Source organism: Berghia stephanieae, chromosome 13, assembly GCF_034508935.2.
Source record: "Berghia stephanieae isolate SIO BIC M18660-M18661 chromosome 13, UCSD_Bste_1.3, whole genome shotgun sequence".
Classification (NCBI taxonomy): domain Eukaryota; kingdom Metazoa; phylum Mollusca; class Gastropoda; order Nudibranchia; family Aeolidiidae; genus Berghia; species Berghia stephanieae.
The window spans coordinates 26,484,694-26,504,925 of record NC_088372.1 but is presented as its reverse complement, the minus strand read 5'-3'; the positions used below and the strand labels follow the sequence as shown (position 1 = coordinate 26,504,925).

The 20,232-nt window shown below is 36.7% G+C and overlaps 1 protein-coding gene and 1 pseudogene across 1 annotated transcript in view; one reads left to right on the top strand and one right to left on the bottom strand.

Moving 5' to 3' along the window:
• Positions 1-20,232, bottom strand: part of LOC144958623 (uncharacterized) — an 83,656-nt gene that overhangs the window by 61,189 nt on the left and 2,235 nt on the right. The gene's annotated exons all lie outside the window — the stretch shown is intronic.
• On the top strand, positions 13,398-16,017 carry LOC144959264 (uncharacterized; annotated as a pseudogene).

Here is a 20,232-nt window from a genome sequence, read left to right as displayed (position 1 = left end):
TGATTTACTTACAAGGAAAAAAATATCATCTCCCAAAACAATAACTACGCATTTGACTGTTTCCCTCCCAGCTAAGGACTCCGGCCAGGGTCGGGACAAAACCAAGCAATCTCATACCAAGACAAAGACAGAAAAGCATGTTGGAAAACGGATATAAGGGGCTAGAAGACATGGTATGTACCTCCCTGCCCACTGTGGAGGTAGGGAACCCCACCCAGAAACAAGTAAGCCCTCAAGTCTTCATCAGCTTCAACACAGACTTCGAAAGATACAGCTATCTTCATTGATAAAGTAATATGTTTATGGAAGGTTTACAGTACAAGCAATCTCTTTCGTGTTTTTGATGTTGTTTAGTTTGTTTAGTTTTTCTTTTGTTTGTATGTTGTTGTTTGTTTTGTTTTTTCATTTTGGTTTTTTTTTTTTTTTTTTTTTTTGCTCTTTGTTTTTTTTTTCTTTTGTATGTGGAACACTTTTATATGAATGCTTGAGGTAGAGAGGAGAGAATGGAGAAATTAGGAATAAGACACCATTAAACGGGAAAAACTTTTGTAAACAATGGATAAACACAAACTTTTGTTTTCCCATCGCAAAAGCTGCTTCAGAAAGGGTCCGTTTCCTACAACTTGCAGACTGCATTTCACGGACCCATTACTTTGCTGGGGGTTTTTTTTTTCAAGTTTAAGGCAGGAGAAATGTCAACCAAATCCAATCTATTTATGATGATTGAAAAATGAGTAGATATCAGAAACCTTGAACACGAAAATAAAATACTGGAATTTCAGTTGGAGCGTGTCACGGTATTTAGAATTCCGATAAAACGTTATGGAATGAGAATGAATGGTTGTTGCAAAGGTTCTACTGTACAGTCTCAGTCCAGAATAAAAGATCGGAGAGTTGACATTTGAGAGAAATAATTATTGCTATTGAAATGTAAAACGGATATGATTTTAATAAAACAAAATATAATTGCAAGCGATGAAAGTTGGGTTTTATCTTTCTTTTCCACGGGCTGGAGACAGAACTTTGCGGGAAAAGAAGAATGCACTACTTTGAAGCAATCGCAGAAAATTCGCAAAATGCCTTGAGACGTGTGTCCAATATTGACATGCTACGCTGCTTTGATAGCCCAAAACGCTTTTTAGATCTCTTGTATAAACTCGAGAGGAATGTAATTTGAAGAATGAAGTGAGGAACAGTAAATTAGTTTTTCCATGATAGTTTTATTGAACCAGTCCAGAAATCTATTAAACTCAGTGATTTGCCAGTATTAGATATTCCATTTGAGACATTATCACATATCTCTGTCTTTTTCTTTGCTATCCGTTAAGCAGCGCTTTGAATTTAAAAAAAAAAAAGGAATAATCGATTCTACTAATCAGAATAATCGATTTATCATAAATTTTCCCCTCTGCTTCACATGCTTGAAAGTGACTAATTATAATAGGATAAATTTCTAATCAAACAGGCTCTTCAGTTCTACAAAGCCTCTGGAAGCTTGTGATTATCCCGATTTCTAAAGCGTTGTGTTGACAGTATCAAATGCTTGCTGGCCTTTGAATAAGTCGCTAGACTTAGTGTCTGACAGTTAAACAAAGTAAATGAAATTCCTTTTATCAATGAGAAATTTGAAATTATATAGGGTATATTCAAAGAGAACACTGGAATAACCTATTCGACAGTCGACAGACTATCATCAGCGTCCCAAAGTGCGGCTATGTGGTCTAGAGGTATAACACTCGCCTTCGGATCAGAACTTCCTGAGATCCGAGCCCCGCTCTGAGCGGCGCATAGTTGAGTCCTTGGAAAAGGCTCTTTACTCACATTCTCTCACTGTACTCAGGTGTAAAATGAGTACTTGGCCGTCAATAGCGTTGTATCTGTCTGAAAAAAGTGTAATCCTTTGTAAAGTGCTTTGAGCATGTTTAGTAAATATTGCGCTATATAAATGTACAAAAAGTGAGCTAGGGCGAGATGACTTTCTTGAGTCTACACAGCGCTACTACTGGGAGTCGAGTTAGGTACCTTCAGGGTTGGAAGTGAAGAATGTGCCATGTCGTCACAAATAGGCCCCACATTCCCACTCAAAGACTTCTTTGACAAGAAATCGAACCCTAGACCGCTTTATTACTGGTCAGGCGTGTAGTTCGCATTACTTAACAAGGTTGTTTGTGCTTACCTTTATTTCATAAAATCAATTAATTTCATGTACACGAGCCATTTCTTTGTTTGTTTTTTTAATGTCGTTCACTTTGGCTATGACACTCACTTTAGGATCGGAAGGTCCTGAATCGAGTCCCGCTCGGCGCATACTTGAGTCCTTGGACAAGGCTCTTTACTCACATTCTCTCACCGTACTCAGGTGTAAAATGAGTACCTAGTCGTAATCAGCGGAACATAATATGTAATATCGCATAACAGGCGTCATGTTTCGTTCTATACGTTACGCGTTGCTGTTGGTCAGGGACCCCTTGTAAAGCGATTTGAGTACGTTTAGTGGATATTGTGCTATACAAATGCTCTAGTTAATTGACTTATCCCCATATTTAAAAAAAAATCTTCTTGGTCTACATAGCCTATCAAACAATTTTACCTTCTCCCATTTTAGTATGGTATTATTTCAAATTCAACAATTCACAACAGCTTAGTAACTAAAAGAACTGCTTTTCCAAATAAAAAAAGAAATGGTACATTAACTCACTCAACCCTAACACCGACTATAACCAATGTATACCTCGGAGTTACTTTTACCCCATGCCTATTTATTACATTTTTCTGAGACAAATTATAGACGTAGTATCAAAGCTAATGTTCTTAACTTTTACATGTTAATGGTAGTTAAATAAAACTATCTATGTACATGCTAATTTTAATACATATTTTTCCAATTTTGAAAAGTGAGTTAACTGTTAAGGTTCCTCTTTTTAAAACAGTGTCTGAAATATACTAAACTAGAGCAATCATATAGCGCAAAATCCACTAAACGTGCTTAAAGCGCTTTGCAATGGGTTCGTAGCCAACAGCAAGGCTTAAACATTTAGGGCAAGAAATGGCGCCTGTTGGGCGATTGTACATTCTTTTGGCAGAAGCAAATGCTGTTAACCCCAGGTACTCATTTTACACATGAGTGCGGTGAGAGTGTGTGTGAGTAAAGAGCCTTACAACGGGTCCTTAGCTAACAGCAAGGCTTAAACATGTAGGGAAAGAAATGACGCCGGTTGTGCGATAGTACATTATTTTGACAGAGTCAAACGTTGCTAAAGGCCATGTACTCATTTTATACTTGATTGCGGGGAGAGTATGTGATTACAGAGCCTTTCCCGAGGACTTAACTACGCACCGCTTAGAGCGGGACTTGAACCCTGTACCTTCCGGTACGAAGACGCGTATCATGCCACAAGACCACCTAACTGCACAATGTAGCGATATCAAGAAACGGCAGCTGTTGGTGCACAATAGATAGTATGCACTTGGCTAAGAAGTTCAAAACATTGCTATCCGGAAGTATAACAGACCAACACACAAATTATGTGTAACCATGAACTTTTATAGTCTGGATAATACAGTTTGGTGAGAATTACTCATAAATGTGGATGGCAAAAAAAAACAATGATAAAGACCAGAGTGACATCAACGTCGTTCTATCTATAGCAAATTGATTAACACAATCATGTTTAACGTCATGTTTCTATGATCAAAAGATGTATGGTGCTGCTCGAAGCTCGAAGAAATAAAAATAACTGTGAACTTGAATGTAAGCTTCAATTTAATATACGAAAATAGATAAAATGGACGTTTCGGGTTTTTGTTTGTTTATAAAGGGGAAACCCGAAGTGTCCATTTTATGTTTTCGTATATTAAATTGAAGTTTACATTCAATTTCACATTGTAATTTGTGACCCTCCGTGTCAAAGCGGTATTATGTCGGGATGCACTCAGTTAGGGAAATTGAATTCATAGCCACAAATATCAAACTTGGGTTTAATTTCTCTACGTCATGCTAGAGTATAAATACTATTTTTTCCTTTGCAAAAACTTCTAAGGTCCAATTTCTTATCATTCTATCTCTAAATTCACTTTCTTGGGTCTGAATCATTCCGACATAATACCGTTTTGAGACGGAGGGTCACATTTATGGTTAAAATATGCAATGGGGAAATAATAAACATACCTTGATTACATAAATTCCTTTGACATCTCATATGCTCCATCACTGCCTTAATTCAACGACGAACTATCTCTGTTTATAATTCCATACTTTTTTTTTGTCGAACACCCTATTGTGACCCTACGCCTCGAAGCGGTATTAAGTCGGGATTTGGAAAACGAAGAAAACCGGTTTTAAAGGGGAAATGGTCAAAATGATCAAATTTCAGTTTTTGGTTGTTCCATAAACTACAATCATTTTTCTACACGAAAAAAATAATAATTCAACACAAGTATTGACGATAAGCTATATATATTTAAAGTTTTAAAAAGCAACTATCGGTGAAATATTCAAAACAAGAATTGACTTTCTCTCAGAGAGCCACCATTTCCAAGGCTGCACTTGCCAATAATAGTTAATAACAAATACTTTGACCTCAAACTTTAGCCTCGTTGGTTTTTAAAGTACGTGTTGCTCTACTTATCACTTGATGCACTTTTAGCACTCTCTCTCTCTCTCCCTCTCTCTCTCTCTCTCTCTCTCTCTCTCTCTCTCTCTCTCTCTCTCTCTCAAACACACACACACACACACACACACACACACACTACAACCACCACCACCGCATCTTCATCACGACCACTATGACTACAATCACCACCACCACCGCATCATCACTGCCACTACTACTTCAACCACCACCACCACATCATTATCACTACTACTACTACAACCACCACCACCACATTGTCATCACTACCACTACTACTACAACCACCACCACCACATCGTCATAACTACTACAACCACTACCACTACATCATCCTTACTACTACAACCACTCACACCACATCACCACTGCCACTACTACAACCACAGTCACCACCATCACCACCATCATCATCACTACCACTACTACTACTAAAACACCATTATGACATCATCATCATCATCATCATCATCATCATCATCATCATCATCATCATCATCATCATCACTACTGCTACTACTACTACTACTACTACTACTACTACTACTACTACTACTACTACTACTACTACTACTACTACTACTACTACGACGACGACGACGACGACTACTACTACTACTACTACTACAACCACCAACACAACATCATCCTCACTACCATCATTATGTTTTGGAGCTTTTCTTCACTTGAAATAAGGAAACTTTGGGGTTGTATTTGGCAATGTGCTCATATATCAGAAAATATTTGTAATCAGTTATCTATTTCGATCTATACAATATGTAAACACAATACCAAATATAATCCCAATTCCTTTTTTGTGTGTGCGGAAATTCCTCTTTCGTTATTGAAATTCCTCCGAGTGGTGTCTGAAATTCCTGTGAGTCAAATTGAAAATTGGCGTCTCTGCAAATTTTACTATTCTCGTCAAATTTTCAATGCCCGTATCTGAGGAGTTATCTTTGCCCCATTGATTTGATTATGTGTGAAAACGGTGCCTCACTTCAAAGTCGATTTTCTCAAAACTTGGTTTTTACACTCTCCCTACTTCAAACGGTCATAGTTGGGCAATGAATAATCAGAATTTTATAAATTTGGTATCAAAATTTTAAGCATAATTTAAGCTATGACTGTGTACCAAAAACCCAAAATTGAAAAATCCGACTTAATACCGTTTCGAGGCGGAGGGTCACCTATACGGTACTCAAAGTTCCTCATAATCGTGGCACTAGCAGCTTCTTATGGTTCTCACACTACGATGTTATGACGATCGACCCAATCAGCAAAGTCTGGTCCGCATTCGTGCACCGTCGCGAACCCGACCGGTATTATCGTCACAACACACCGTTCAACTCGATGCTCTGTCGTTTCGGGTTCTTGCCCACATCAGGTACATGTGGGACAGGTGAAAAGTCCCCACTAATAAAGGGCCTTTTCTGTAAGGCAGCTCCTCGACCGAAGCCGATTCGCAGCCACCCAGTGTCTCCTCTTACTGATATCGAAGCCTGGCAACTTCTCACCAAGCTTAGAGCAAAGAGCGTGTAGGTAACGATTGCTATGTTACAAAGAGCTCTCACTTCCCGCTTTTGGTGAAGCCAAGCATCTTCCGTCTTCTACTCGTATTTTCTTCATTGTATCAGTAAGCCTAGCGCGCATGATACACGCGGAGCACACCCACCTCGCTGTCTCGCCTGGCACGCGACAATAGCATTGCGGTTAAGAGAAGTGAGAGCTCTTGGTAACTACGTTACCCTGCACACTCTTTGCTTAGAGCGAGGAGTGTATGTATATCGTTGCGGATTGTCAGACAGAAAACATCACAGTCGTAGTTGAATTTACTGGCAGCGGTTTCCCATTGGATATCACACCTTAAACGTTTTGCCCCAATCCACATAGATGAATGAGTACTTTGTTATAGGCAGTGGTAAACGTGCAAGTAGAATGTATGCTAAAATTGAACCTTGTACTGTATGAAATGAAAACGTCTCTCTACATTGTCTTCAGGTTTCATTTTTGCCAGAAAAGTTTCACTTCAAATTTCGATCTATCAAATAATAATAATAATAATAATAATGATAATATAATAATAATATAATAATATATAATAATAATAATAATAATAATAATAATAATAATAATAATAATAATAATGATAATAATAATAATATTAATAATAATAATAATAATAATAATAAATAATAAATAATAATAATAATAATAATAATAATAATAATAATAGTAATAATAATAATAATAATAATAATAATGATAATAATGATTAATAATAATAATAATAATAATAATACTAATAATAATAATAAAACTAATAATAATAATAATAATAATAATAATAATAATAATAATAATAATAATAATAATAATAATAATAATAATAATCCAAACTCACAGTTGTCAAAAAGTCTCAAACCTGAGACGTTTTGTAACATTTCTCTGACCCAGTTTTATGTACTTTTTTTCAGAATATGACAGAGAAAGAAAGCTTGACGCGGTATCCTTTCCAAACAACATTAAAAACAGAAGGCGCGACTCACAAATCCAATAAATCTGTCAGTCAACATATTAATATTACTTGCCAATTACAATAGCTAAACCCCCCTGTGATATCCGGGGTCCCTCAACTAACTGAGAGGGTGCAAAAAATATCCCAAAGTCAATCCCAATAGCTAAAATTGACGGGGGTTATTTCTATGACATTATAATATTTGATATTTAGACAGCGCAAGTACTGTAATGTTGTGTGTGGCACTGTGTAATGCAACTCTAATTGATCAAAACAAAGAAGTACAAACAAATGCTGTTGAACCAGACTTGGTGACCATTAACGCTGAATACTGTTTTACCGGGGGGGTTTTTCTTCTCTTTTAAAAAATTGAATTAGACATTATATCATTATGTCTGCCCCACCACCTCAAAACGGTATTATGTCGAGTTGAATAGGAACTTAAAATTATAAATCAAAATTTAAATGATAAGTTATACGAACTTAAGTAGTGGTGGGGGAGGGGGGGGGGGGATTGATGTACCAAAATGTATTTGCTCTCCACCTTAAAGAATAGAAACTAACCACAAGTTTCATATTTATTTATAGCTATAGATTTAACTTACTGCACCAAATTCATCACGATATAATACCGCTTAGAGACGATGGGTCGCATATCACAAAACGTAAGTATACCTAAATATCACCCTGTTTTTATCAAAAGGTCAGACGCGGATACGTTACCAGTCGCCTCAAAACGGTATGTATCGGTCGGCGTGAACCAGATGCTCAAGAATTCAATTCAAATCTAAACTTGCCTGATAAAACTTGAGTGAAAAATGATTCCATTGAAAAGATGGAGTTTTGTTTCTAAATCAAGTAACTGCAATACCCTGGAATGACAGGTTTTGTTAAAATGGGCATGATCTATTTTACCTTTCCATGTGGTCACATTGCAAAGTGTGCTCAAAATGACCCACATAGTGAAGAATATTCACAGCTTTTAAAATGAGAATCACGATTGGTCATTTTGTTCAGAATGACAAATGAGTATGTGTACAATTATCATAAACAAAACAGCGTGTTTACATTTGTCAAGAAACACCCAATCGTTGGACAGCAACAAATCATGTGATTGATGACTGGGTTGGACGATAACATGAATAGAGATCGCTCCCATTTAAAATTTTGCCAGAAAACTCTCTTTGATAGTTATTGCCAAAATGAGGATCAGTTAAATCCATCGATATTTGAAGGACTAGTTTTCGGGACAAATTGGATTCAGTAGTCTGATGTCACGCCGCCCGGCAACGGCGGCCATCTTGGTTCTAAACAAAGAAAATCATTACTTTTTATTCTTCATGCTTGCTAGAACTTTTCATATGCCTTGTGATCAGAATGTGTAAAATTCAAAACATGATCAAATTTATGTTTTTTTTTTCCCTCTGGATACGCTTTTATGCTCGCCGGAGAAATATTTCATACGGGCGTCCGCCATTGTTCCGATAGTTTAGAGCCAGTGTTACTAAGTTACCATGCGTCATCAGGAAGGAAAGGACGTTACGACTGTTGAAGCGTATTGGCAGGACTTCCATAGTTACGCAGCACTTTTATTATATTACTAAACTTTTAACGATTATGGACTTTTAACTTAGTTGCAATATCAAATAAACATAACTTTTTAAGATTAGTTTTATATTTATAAGCGATGGAGTTTTTTTTTCAATTTCAAAACAACTTGCTGAGTCGATTGCCGTTTACGACTCCGACGACATTATTCTTTACTGTGTTTCCCATCAACACTCTTCAACAGTCGTAACGTCACTTCCCTCGTAATGACGTATGGTAACTTAGTAACTGGCTTTAAACTATCGGAACAATGGCGGCCGCCCTTATGAAATATTTCTCCGACGAGCGTACAAGCGTATCCAGAGGGAAAAAAAAAACATTATAAATCTGATATTGTTTTGACTTTTATACATTCTGATCACAAGACCTATGAAAAGTTCTAGCGAGCATGAAGAATAAAAAGTACCGATTTCCGTTGTTTAGAACCACGATGGCGGCCGTTGCTGGGCGACGTGACATCAGACTATTGCCTCCAATTGTTTATTCTATTTGTGCAGTTTTACAGTTATTGGATTCTAATGGGAGCAATCTCTTAAATTTCATACATTAGGTCAACCCGACATGATACTGTTTGTTTTTTCAAAAGATTGGACACCGATTGTTTTCGTCGAGTTATCTCACTGAAGTATTGATTGGTAAATTTCCCATGAAACAAGAGGCAGTAATACTCTTCAACAGTCGTAACGTCACTTCCCTCGTAATGACGCATGGTAACTTAGTAACTGGCTCTAAACTATCGGAACAATGGCGGCCGCCCTTATGAAATATTTCTCCGACGAGCATACAAGCGTATCCAGAGGAAAAAAAAACATAATAAATCTGATATTGTTTTGACTTTTATACATTCTGATCACAAGACATATGAAAAGTTCTAGCCAACATGAAGAATAAAAAGTACCGATTTTCTTTTTTAGAACCACGATGGCGGCCGTTGCTGGGCGTCGCGACATCAGACTATTGAATCCAATTACGATATTGCATGTTTTGACAAACTTTATGTTTCACCCCTTGCTGACTTGAATCTATTTTTACACTTTTTAATTACATTTCATTATATTATAATGCATACGTAAATTATATAAATCAATGATATTTCAAAGGGGATGATTTATATTACCTTCTAAGTGCTCGAATGTCATTGGTCACATTTCGAAATGTGTTCAAAGTGACTCACATGGAGAAAAGTGTTCACAGCTTTTGAAATATCTAACATCACAACTGGTCAATGTGTTCCAACTTGACACATGGGTATGTTTACAATTTTCATAAATAAATCAGCGTGTTTACATTTGTTAAGAAATATCCACTCGTTAGACAGTAACAAATCATGCGATTGATGACTAGGTTGGACGAAAACCTGAGATTTCTCCCATTAGAATCCAATAACTGTAAAACGGCACAAATAGAATACACAATTGGATTCAATAGTCTGATGTCACGTCGCCTAGCAACGACGGCAATCATGTATCTAAACAAAGAATATCTGGACTCATTATTCTTCATGCTGGCGAAAACTTTTCATATGTCTTGTGATCAGAATGCGTAAAAGTCAAAACATGATCAGATTTTTAATGTGTTTTTTTCCCCTCTGCTTACGCTTTTATGCTCGTCGGATAAATATTTCATAAGGGCGTCCGCCATTGTTCCGATAGTTTAGAGCCAGTTACTAAGTTACCATGCGTCATTACGAGGGAAATGACGTTACGACTGTTGAAGAGTGTTGACCGGCCTCGCCATTAATTTGTTTTCTTACTTCACTGGAAATCCTTTCTGATTTCAAAAATTGAGATTTTTATTCCTTTCAATTTCTCGTTGTTAAAACATTCAAACTAGAATAGCTAGATCTAGCTGCAGTTGTGTGACTAATGCTCACAACAAAACAATCACGATTTTTCTTCTTTTTTTTATAATCATTTTTTTTTTGGTCAAAGCTGTGAATTAGAGTGAGGTTTGAAAATGGACGGTTCATTGTATAGATAGGATGCGTTTGCCTAAGAAGCTCACAGCATTGCTATCCGGAAGTTTAATTGACCAACACACAAAACTATGTGTAACCATGAACGTTTATGGTCTGGATAATACCGTTTAGAGAGAATTACTCATAATGTAAACGCGGATTGCAAAAAAACAATAACAAAGACCCGAGTGACGTAGACTTCATTCTATCTATTAAATAATATAATCAGAGCCTTCTTTATGTCATAACATCGAATATGATAACTATTTAAAGCGATGACTATCTAGGTTTTTTGTCAGTAAGATAAATGTTTATCAATTGCGGCTTTTGAATTATGATTTTTGTCCAAAAAAAGGGAACATTTTTCTTTTTTCTTCACATCAATTTTGTTGATTAAAAAAATATTAATGATTTAACTTTTTTAAAAGTTCTAGATAATAGCTTTTCAATTTAGTCGCCTCCAATTATAAAATATTTTGTTTTTACTAGCTTTCGAATTTACAAATATTAATTCACAATTTCAATTAGGGAGAGTAATTCAACATCCCAAATTCACTTGTTTTTTTATGATAATATTTTTTTTTTAAGCAAGAAGGTTTTAATATCTCTTGTTAGGGTTGAAAGGGGGGGGGGGGGGGGGTGTTCGGAGTCAATAATTTTACAAATATTACAATTAATTTAACCTTCTGCCTCCTTTTATTTTCTCTTTGACTCCACCCCCCAGAAGAGATACTAAAACCCTCTTGCTTTTAAATAAATTATTATCTTTAAAAAAAACTAATTTCGGGTGTCGAATTACTCTCCCTAATAGAAATTAATAGATGGAACTATTATAGTAGAAGTAGTAGTAGCGTAGGGCTACACCTCCAAATTTATTTCGTCAACCCAGCTTCTAAAGTCTTCCTCCGCCCTAAGGATGGTTTCGTAGCCACCTTCAAGTTTAGTGACTGGACAGTGGAGGACGATGTGATCGCTGGTCTCTGGGGCTGCCTGACATTTCTGGCAGGTATCACTGTTTCCAAGTTTCCATCTGCACATATTTGATGCAGTTCTGCCATGTCCAGTTAAGAGGCGGTTTGAGTAAATCCAGTATTTCCTGGCGTTATTGAATGCAGGCACTCTTTTGTTTGGATCTTTAATGATGTTTCCTCCTTTTGGTGTTTCCCTGTTCCACATTTCTCTCCAGTTTTCCTTTACACTGAAGTCTGCCATTTTTATTAGGTGGAAAGGTCTTCTCAATTTAAGTCTAGTTGTTGAAGGTGCCCCCTTTACGATTGATTTTATGGGAATGTTGTCTGTGGCTTCGTCAATTCTTGCATGCATCCTTTGATTAGCATCTTGTCGTCTTAAACTTGGTGATGCAATGCCGCTCAGTGTAGAGAGCCACTGAGTTGGAGTTGACTTGAGAGATCCTGTTATAATTCTCATCGATTCTCTTAATTGGATGTCAATGCGATTTACACGTGGGCTCCTCATCCAAACAGGGGCACAGTATTCTCCCACACTATAGCACAGTGCCAAAGCAGACGTTCTCAGCACCTGTGGTGAGGCTACCTAGGTGGTAGTTGAGAGATTTCTCACCAGGCTGTTTCTTTTTGCGATTTTATTTGGAGTTCCTTCAGTGTGTTTGCGATAATTTTGTTGTCTGTCCAATGTAATGCCAAGGTATTTAGGATTGGGGTCTAGGGGTAGTATTGAGTTACCGGCTGTGATCTTCAGTTCTTTTGTTGCCTCTCGATTATTCAAGTGGAAGTTTGTGGACACTGGTTTGGTGGTATTCATTTTTAGGTACCATCTATCAAAAATTTGTTTCAGGCGGGTGGTGTCTTTGCTTAGAACTTCTTCAACCTCTTTCCAGTTTTTCGATTGATAGGCTAAGGCCCAGTCATTAGCGTATCCAACAATTTTTAAATTTGATTTTTAATACTCATTCACAATCAGATTATCATTAATGAAATTTTGATTATATTGTATTCTTCGGGTCTATGAGTTGGAGGGCATCAGGGGCGGTTGCTGGCTGTTTATTTAAGGCGGCATGGATCGAAAACATTCTCTCACCATACTCAGGTGTAAAATGAGTACCTGACCGGAAACAGTGTTGGAGGAAAATGTTATCTCGCCCAAAAAGACATCATGTCTCGTCTTCATGTTGCTATTGGCTTAGGACCCCTTTTCAAGTGTCTTGAGTTCACTCCGTTGATATTGCACAATATCAATGTTCTACTGGGTTCAATTTTTAGAATGTTTGTATATTCTGTGTAAAGGGGGGGGGGGGGGGCATGTGTGGTTTGAATTTTAAAGAGATGTACTCACGTAATTGGCATTTACGACGTGCATAATGCAAAATAGGTCCATTTGTCGACCTTCCTCTAGAGAAAAAAAATTGTATATCACCCGATCACTGAATTCTATGGATTCTTTCATATTTGTATTGGTATTGCACGTCTGTGCATTGAGATTTGTGAATAACATTTTTTTAAAAGAACAACATGACAACAGCAATTAGGCTGCCGTATAAAATTTCTTCCTTTGAATATCAACTGTGATAACAGTCAATAATAGAAGGATAGAAAATCCAACCTCAATGCACTACTTATCTACTCCAAAGACAATAACATTACAATTTCAAGTTGAACTGCTCTATTTGTCGGGTTAATGGACTGGGATTCTTATTTATAGCATCATGGGGCTCTACTCGGTGAATGGTTTGTGTAATATTCGTTTTGATGAATACAATCTATTTGAACAAAACGAATAGCAATAAAATCTATATTTATTGTAATTTTCTTCATCCGTATGTTTTGATTACAACAAACCTGTTCTTCCAATGATAAAACTGATGATTTCTCCCAAGTCAGGCCTCAAGGTGTGCAAAACTAAATTTGCCGGCCTGACGTAGTTATTTTAGCAGTAAAGAGTATCTGTTGTTTGTGGGGTGAGGTGGGTAACCGTAGTTTTAAAACAGAAGAAACTAGTCTTTTATACAAAATACTTGGGCGGCCTGTTGACTTTTTGGCTCATGGTAGCCCCCATACCCCACCCTCAGCTCATTGTCGCACGTAATCTCGCCTCGAGTAGGGTAACAAGAAAAAGAGAGCCGTCTGTGATGACGAACAACCTTCGTATAGTATGTATCTATCACGGCTCGAGGAGAGATGCGCGAGTGTTAACGAAAAGCAGCATTTGCAATGACTGAGACGAAAAGCAGTATCTGCTAAATTTGAAAAATATAGGGCGGCACAAAACAACTTCGCTCAATAGACCGACCGCCAATGGAGGGCATGGTGTTGAACCCAATTTTTAATATAAGGATAACATACCTAAAAGATTAGTAGTTTAGATTTGATCAAAGACATGACGTATTTAAATCGATCGAGGTTTGAAGGACGAGTTTTATGGCCAAATATTTATCTACGTCCTTTTTCTAGAGTTGCGCAGTTAACTGGTTAAAAGTCAAAATAATAACAATTAGGGGTTTGTTTTCGAATGTCAATCAATAAAACGTAATATCCATAAAGAAGACATTTATTTTCACTCAGTTTTTTTTAGGCTTGGTTTAAAATTAAATTTCATACATCAGGTCAAGCCGACATGATATTGTTTTCAAAAGATTGGACACGGTTTGTTTTCGTCGAGTGTTGATTGCTAAATTTCCCATGAAGCAAGAGGCGGTACTACCGCAAACTCGGGGACCCGAGTCTCTCTTGCTTAATTTACCCAAGATACGGTCTGCCGACTGGAATGATGACAGCGGATGTTGCTTATCGTTGTATGCCAGATTCTTATCGTTGTATGCCAGATTGGCATTTTCTTTTTTATGTGTTTTATTATTATGTGCGAATTTAAATGTATATTTTTTAAATACGTTTTTGAACCCGTTTTTGAACAAATAACCGTATATTTGAAAATGGGTAATAAAAACAGTAAAATATTTTTTGACTTGTTCAATCATTTGGATTTCACGTGGGGTTCTTTGCCGTTTTTTTTTTTTTGTCTGGTGTGTTTGTGTTTTTCACGCCGCGGCATTTCGATTTTCATCGTTGTATGCCAGATTGGCATTTTCTTTTTTTCGTGACCAGCATTTTCTACAAAATTATGTGTTTTATTATTATTATGTATGTACATGAACATAATATGTATTATATGCAAATTTAATGTATAATGTTTTTATACGTTTTTGAACCCGTTTTTGAACAAATAAACATATATATATATATATATATATATATATATTGAAAATGAATAATAAAAACAGTAAAACATTTTTTGACGTGTTCAATCATTTGGATTTCACGTGGGTTTTTTTTTAGCCGTTTTTTTTTTTTTTTTTGGGTTTTTTTTTTTTTGTTTTTTTGTCTGGTGTGTTTGTGTTTTTCGCGCCGCGGCATTTCGATTCTCGTAATGGCGTTACAATTATTATATGCTCATGCAAGGACAGAAGGAGACACTATTCTCTTTCTTCAGACTAACGGGTTATTAACAAGAAACCCACCAAATTTGTGCGACTTGCAACCGAGTCACCACTCTTATAAAGAAAAGTGCCACAAGTGACAACAGGTACTGGCGTTGCCCTACCCACAAGAGTGTCAAAGTTCCCTTAAGGAGAGGATCGTTCTTTGAACACCAGTGTCTTCCTCTGAGGAAAATTGTTGAGCTGCTCCTTTTGTGGGCTTTCAAGGAGCCGATTCTAAACAGTACAGGGCTCACTGGAGTGAGTGAAAATTCTGTTTTACAGTGGTATGGTTTTTTCCCGAGACATTTGTTCGTGGTGGCTTTTGAACAACCCGTACCAAATAGGTGGTCCAGGCCTCACAGTCGAGATCGACGAAAGTCTAGTGGCCAAAAGGAAAAACAACGAGGGCCGAGTTGCTGAGCAACGGTGGGTGTTTGGTGGTGTGAGTAGGGAGACGGGACAGGGATTTTTAGTGGTCGTGAATAACGACAGATCAGCGGCTAGACTGTTGCCACTTATTCAGGAGCACATCGCCCCTGGTTCCACTATACACAGTGACGGCTGGGCTGCATACAACGGGATAGCCAACCTCCCAGTCCAACCTCCATATCAACACCTGGTGGTGAACCACACAGCTAACTTTGTTGACCCCCAGACAGGCGCATGCACCAACACTACTGAGTGTTATTGGAAGAACTGCAAACGCAGGTTCAAATCTATGCTTGGTGTCCACAGTAGTCAACTGGAATCTCATTTCGATGAATTTATGTGGAGGGAGCTATACGGGAAGACTCACCAAGAAGCCCTTCGACATATTATTCTCCATCTTTCGCAGTGGTATCCAGTATAGGGTGAGTTATAAATACTGTTTACTACTAGTATATGAAAAAAAAAACCCAACAAAGCAAAACAAAATCCAGTCCAGATCTAATTATCTACTATGAATCTAGAAATAGATATATTAAGATCTCGAAGCGATCTAGATTTTATATTTTTTTAAATATTAGATCTCAAAAAAAAAATTAATTAAAAAAATAAAAATTTTGGCCAAAAAAAAATTTGGATCTAGATTTTATATTTTAAAAGATATTAGATCTCAAAAAAAAAATTAATTAAAAAAATTAAAAATTTTGGCCAAAAAATAATTTGGCCAGAAATTATTTGGGGTCCCTGAGTTTGCGTAAAAAAATAAAAAAGATTTGGCCAGCAATTTTTTGGGTCCTCGAATTTGCGTAAAAAATATAAAAAATTTGGCCAGAAATTATTGGGGAAATTTTTGGGTCCCCGAGTTTGCGGTAGTACCGCAAGAGGCAGTAATACGCTTCAACAGTCGTAACGTCACTTCCCTCGTAATGACGCATGGTGACTTAGTAACTGGCTCTAAACTATCGGAACAATGGCGGACGCCCTTATGACAAATTTCTCTGACGAGCATAAAAGTGGGAAAAAAAAAACATTAAAAATCTGATCATGTTTTGACTTTTACACTTTCTGATCACAAGACATATGAAAAGTTCTAGCCAGCATGAAGAATAAAAAGTACAGATTTTCTTTGTTTAAAACCACGATGGACGCCGTTGCTGGGCGACGTTACATCAGACTATTGAAGCCAATTGGGAGACATTCCAAATGGGTCCGCCACTTACATTACAGATCTATTCTTTTTTAAATAATATACAGTTGGGGATCAAAATTGTTAGTTCCGTACTGCCAATGTTAAATTTTTATCATCGTGCAAAGAATTAGATACTGGCATATCTAAAAATTATAAAACTATTTTTACAGTCTGACATATGACAAAGACTTGCAAACTTTTTTTAATGTCTATCACCCGTTGCCTCAAATGAAATACTAAGGAAATCTGCTAGGTCGTTATACTCAGTTAAGTACTTTATATATATATATATATTATATATATATATATATATATATATATATATATATATATATATATATATATATATATATATATATATATATTATATATATATATATATATCATAGAATTAAACGAATGAGAATACGTACGGAGTCTAAAAAGTGTCCACCAATGAAAGCATTTAGCGCCATTTTGTTGTTGGCTGAGAATGTAAACATTACCATTCATTCGGTATCTAATGTCATCATAACGACACAACAAACACCACAACAATATTAAAATTCACAATAAAATGGTTCAGAACTGCTGCGTATATTTATGCCACAATAAAGCTGTCAAAGGCACATCATTGTCGTTTCACAGGTAAGAGAAATAAATCAATTCTAATTGTATTTTGGGCTACTGACGACTGCGACGGAGACTGATAATGTTCTAGGATCTAGATAGATTTAGATATAGAGTCTATATCTCATAAGTATTTGGGAGACCTTCCATAAGCTACTACATCCCAAGTATTCTTGTTCTAGTAGGGGGTTTGGGAGGGGAAAACTTTTTTTTTTTTTAAAGTTTCCCCCCTCCCAAACCCCCTAGTACTAGAGCAAGAATGGAAGGTCTCCCAAGTATTTTTATAAATAAATCTACATACTGATCTGAACTATTCCCCTGAGGTAAAAATGAAGTTAGAGAATGTGTGTAATCATGTATTATAATAACCTATAACTATAATGCGTTTTCGAATTGAGGAGGAGAGCTTGCGATTGCAATTAACTGCAAAGGCCAAAGTATAAGCACTCCACTCTAGGCGTGTAATAGTAGTGTGGTTATTTTTCAAAACTTGAGATACATGAACCGAGATGAATATCAACAAGTATATAAGTATATTGACAGGAAGACCTAGATAAAGACAAATATATAAGTATAGTACTAGACGTCTAATTGCTTTTTTTTCCATGGAGTCTTTCCCTTGCCAATAGAAAATAATTCAACTGGATAGATTGTTTTTCACTATAGTACACCAATTGTCAAGATAGTCCTAGTTAGAATGCCTCACTTATTTTCAGCTTTCCATGGAAGAAGCCTGAGTTGTTGTCCAAGTGGATTACTAAAATCAGCAGGAAGAATGTAGATGGGTCAGAGTGGAGACCTACAAAAAATGATAGGGTCTGTAGTGTCCATTTTTTATTAGAAGATTATTATCTCGGTTTAGACCAAAAAAAATTGAGAGAGAATGCTGTCCCATCTGTATTTCCAAATTATCCCCAACATAAACAGTCTCCTGCCATTAAAAAGACAAGATCATCCCCTCGAAAACGAGCTGCTCCCAATTCTCCATTTGAAGATGCTACACCCAGTAAGACCCCTAAAGTTGATGAACATAATTATGCCTATTCTTCAGTTGAAAGCCACTTAGAAGAGACCCAAAATAAGTTGCTTGTTTGCCAAGAAAAGATGCTTCATCAAAAACAACAACTCAGTAGCATGAGGAAGAAGTTGGCCCGTCGAGATGTAAAAATTTCATCCCTTTTGGAAGATTTGAAGAAGAAAAAGTTGTTGAAAGAAGAAAATGTTGACATCCTAAAAGAAAATTTTGCTGCGGAAACCCTCACTTTAATTGAAAATGAATTAAAAGCTGCCCATATGTCCAAAAATAATATGCGTTTTTCTGATGAATTAAAATCCTTTGCTGTTTCCTTGCACTTCTATAGTGCTCAGGCTTATAATTATGTGAGAAAGTATTTGCATTTGCCTCATGCGGATACCATTCGTAGGTGGTCTGCATCCCACAATGTCTCCCCAGGATTTATTACAGATGTTTTTAATACCTTGCAAGCTCAACTTAAAAAGGATGATTTGATGAAGGATGTTTGTCTTATGTTTGATTCGATGTCTATTCGGAAGCAAGTTGTGTTTGACCCTGCATCCCAGACCTATGCTGGCTATGTGAACCATGGTCATCTTCAAGTTGCATCACCAGACACATTAGCTTCAGAAAGTCTTACTCTTCTCATCGTTGGACAAAAGCGATATTTTAAGCACCCTATTGGCTATTTTCTTGTTGATAAGATTAGTGCAGCCCAGCAAGCACGGATTATTAATGATGGGATAGTTTGGCTGTCTGAGGCAGGCTTCTCTGTTCAAGGGGTTGTGTGTGATGGAGCTTATGTTAACCAAGCGACTGCAACTGCTATTGGATGCACTATAAGTTCAGATGTCATTGATCCTGAGTTTCCTCACCCCTTGGATTCATCTAAAACCATTCCCTTTATTTTTGATGCCTGTCATTTGTTAAAAAATGTTAGAAATGCATTGGGTGACCTGAAATGTTTGCGCCGTGGAGAGGAGAGAATTGATTGGTCTTATATTGTTGCACTTCACAAGCTGCAGCTGGAAAGTAATTGAAACCTTGCCAACAAGCTAAAAGGAAGACATATTGATTATGTGAAAAATAAAATGAAAGTTTCTCTTGCTGCCCAAACTTTAAGCTCTTCTGTTGCTTCTGCCATTATGTTTCTTCGGGATGACTTGAAGTTGCCTGAATTTGCTGGAAGTGAAGCGACTTGTAAATTTATTCGTATATTTGATAAATTGTTTGATTTATGCAACAGCAGTAGTTTCTGTACAAAAGGATTTAAAAGCCCTATTACAAAGGAAAATCTTGAGGAAAAATTAGAGTTTATTCATTTTGCCAGAAATTATATATCATCTTTATGTGACAATACTAACAAGCCAATACTACAATCAAAGAGGAAAACTGGATTTATTGGATTTTTGGCAACACTGACATCCATAGAATTGATATCTCGGCGACTTTTGGCCAATAACTACAAATACATACTTACTTACAGACTCTCTCAAGATCATTTGGAGACATTGTTTTCAAGGATACGAAGAAGAGGTGGCTGGAATAATAACCCGAATGTCCTTCAATTTAAATATGCCCTCAGGTCTCTTTTGATGAAGAATGGTGTGCTGAGTTCCAAAAATGCTAATTGCTTACCTGCCCCCGAAAATAAGCTTTTCCAAGAAAATTCATCTTTTACTGTTGACAATTCGACAAACTCTTTTCAACCTGAATTGGACAGAAAAACTATGATCTTTACGAAAACCCTTTGCCAGCCCTCAGAGTACCATTCAGATGTTTTGTATTATATGTCTGGATTTATCGCAAGGAAATTACGAGACAAA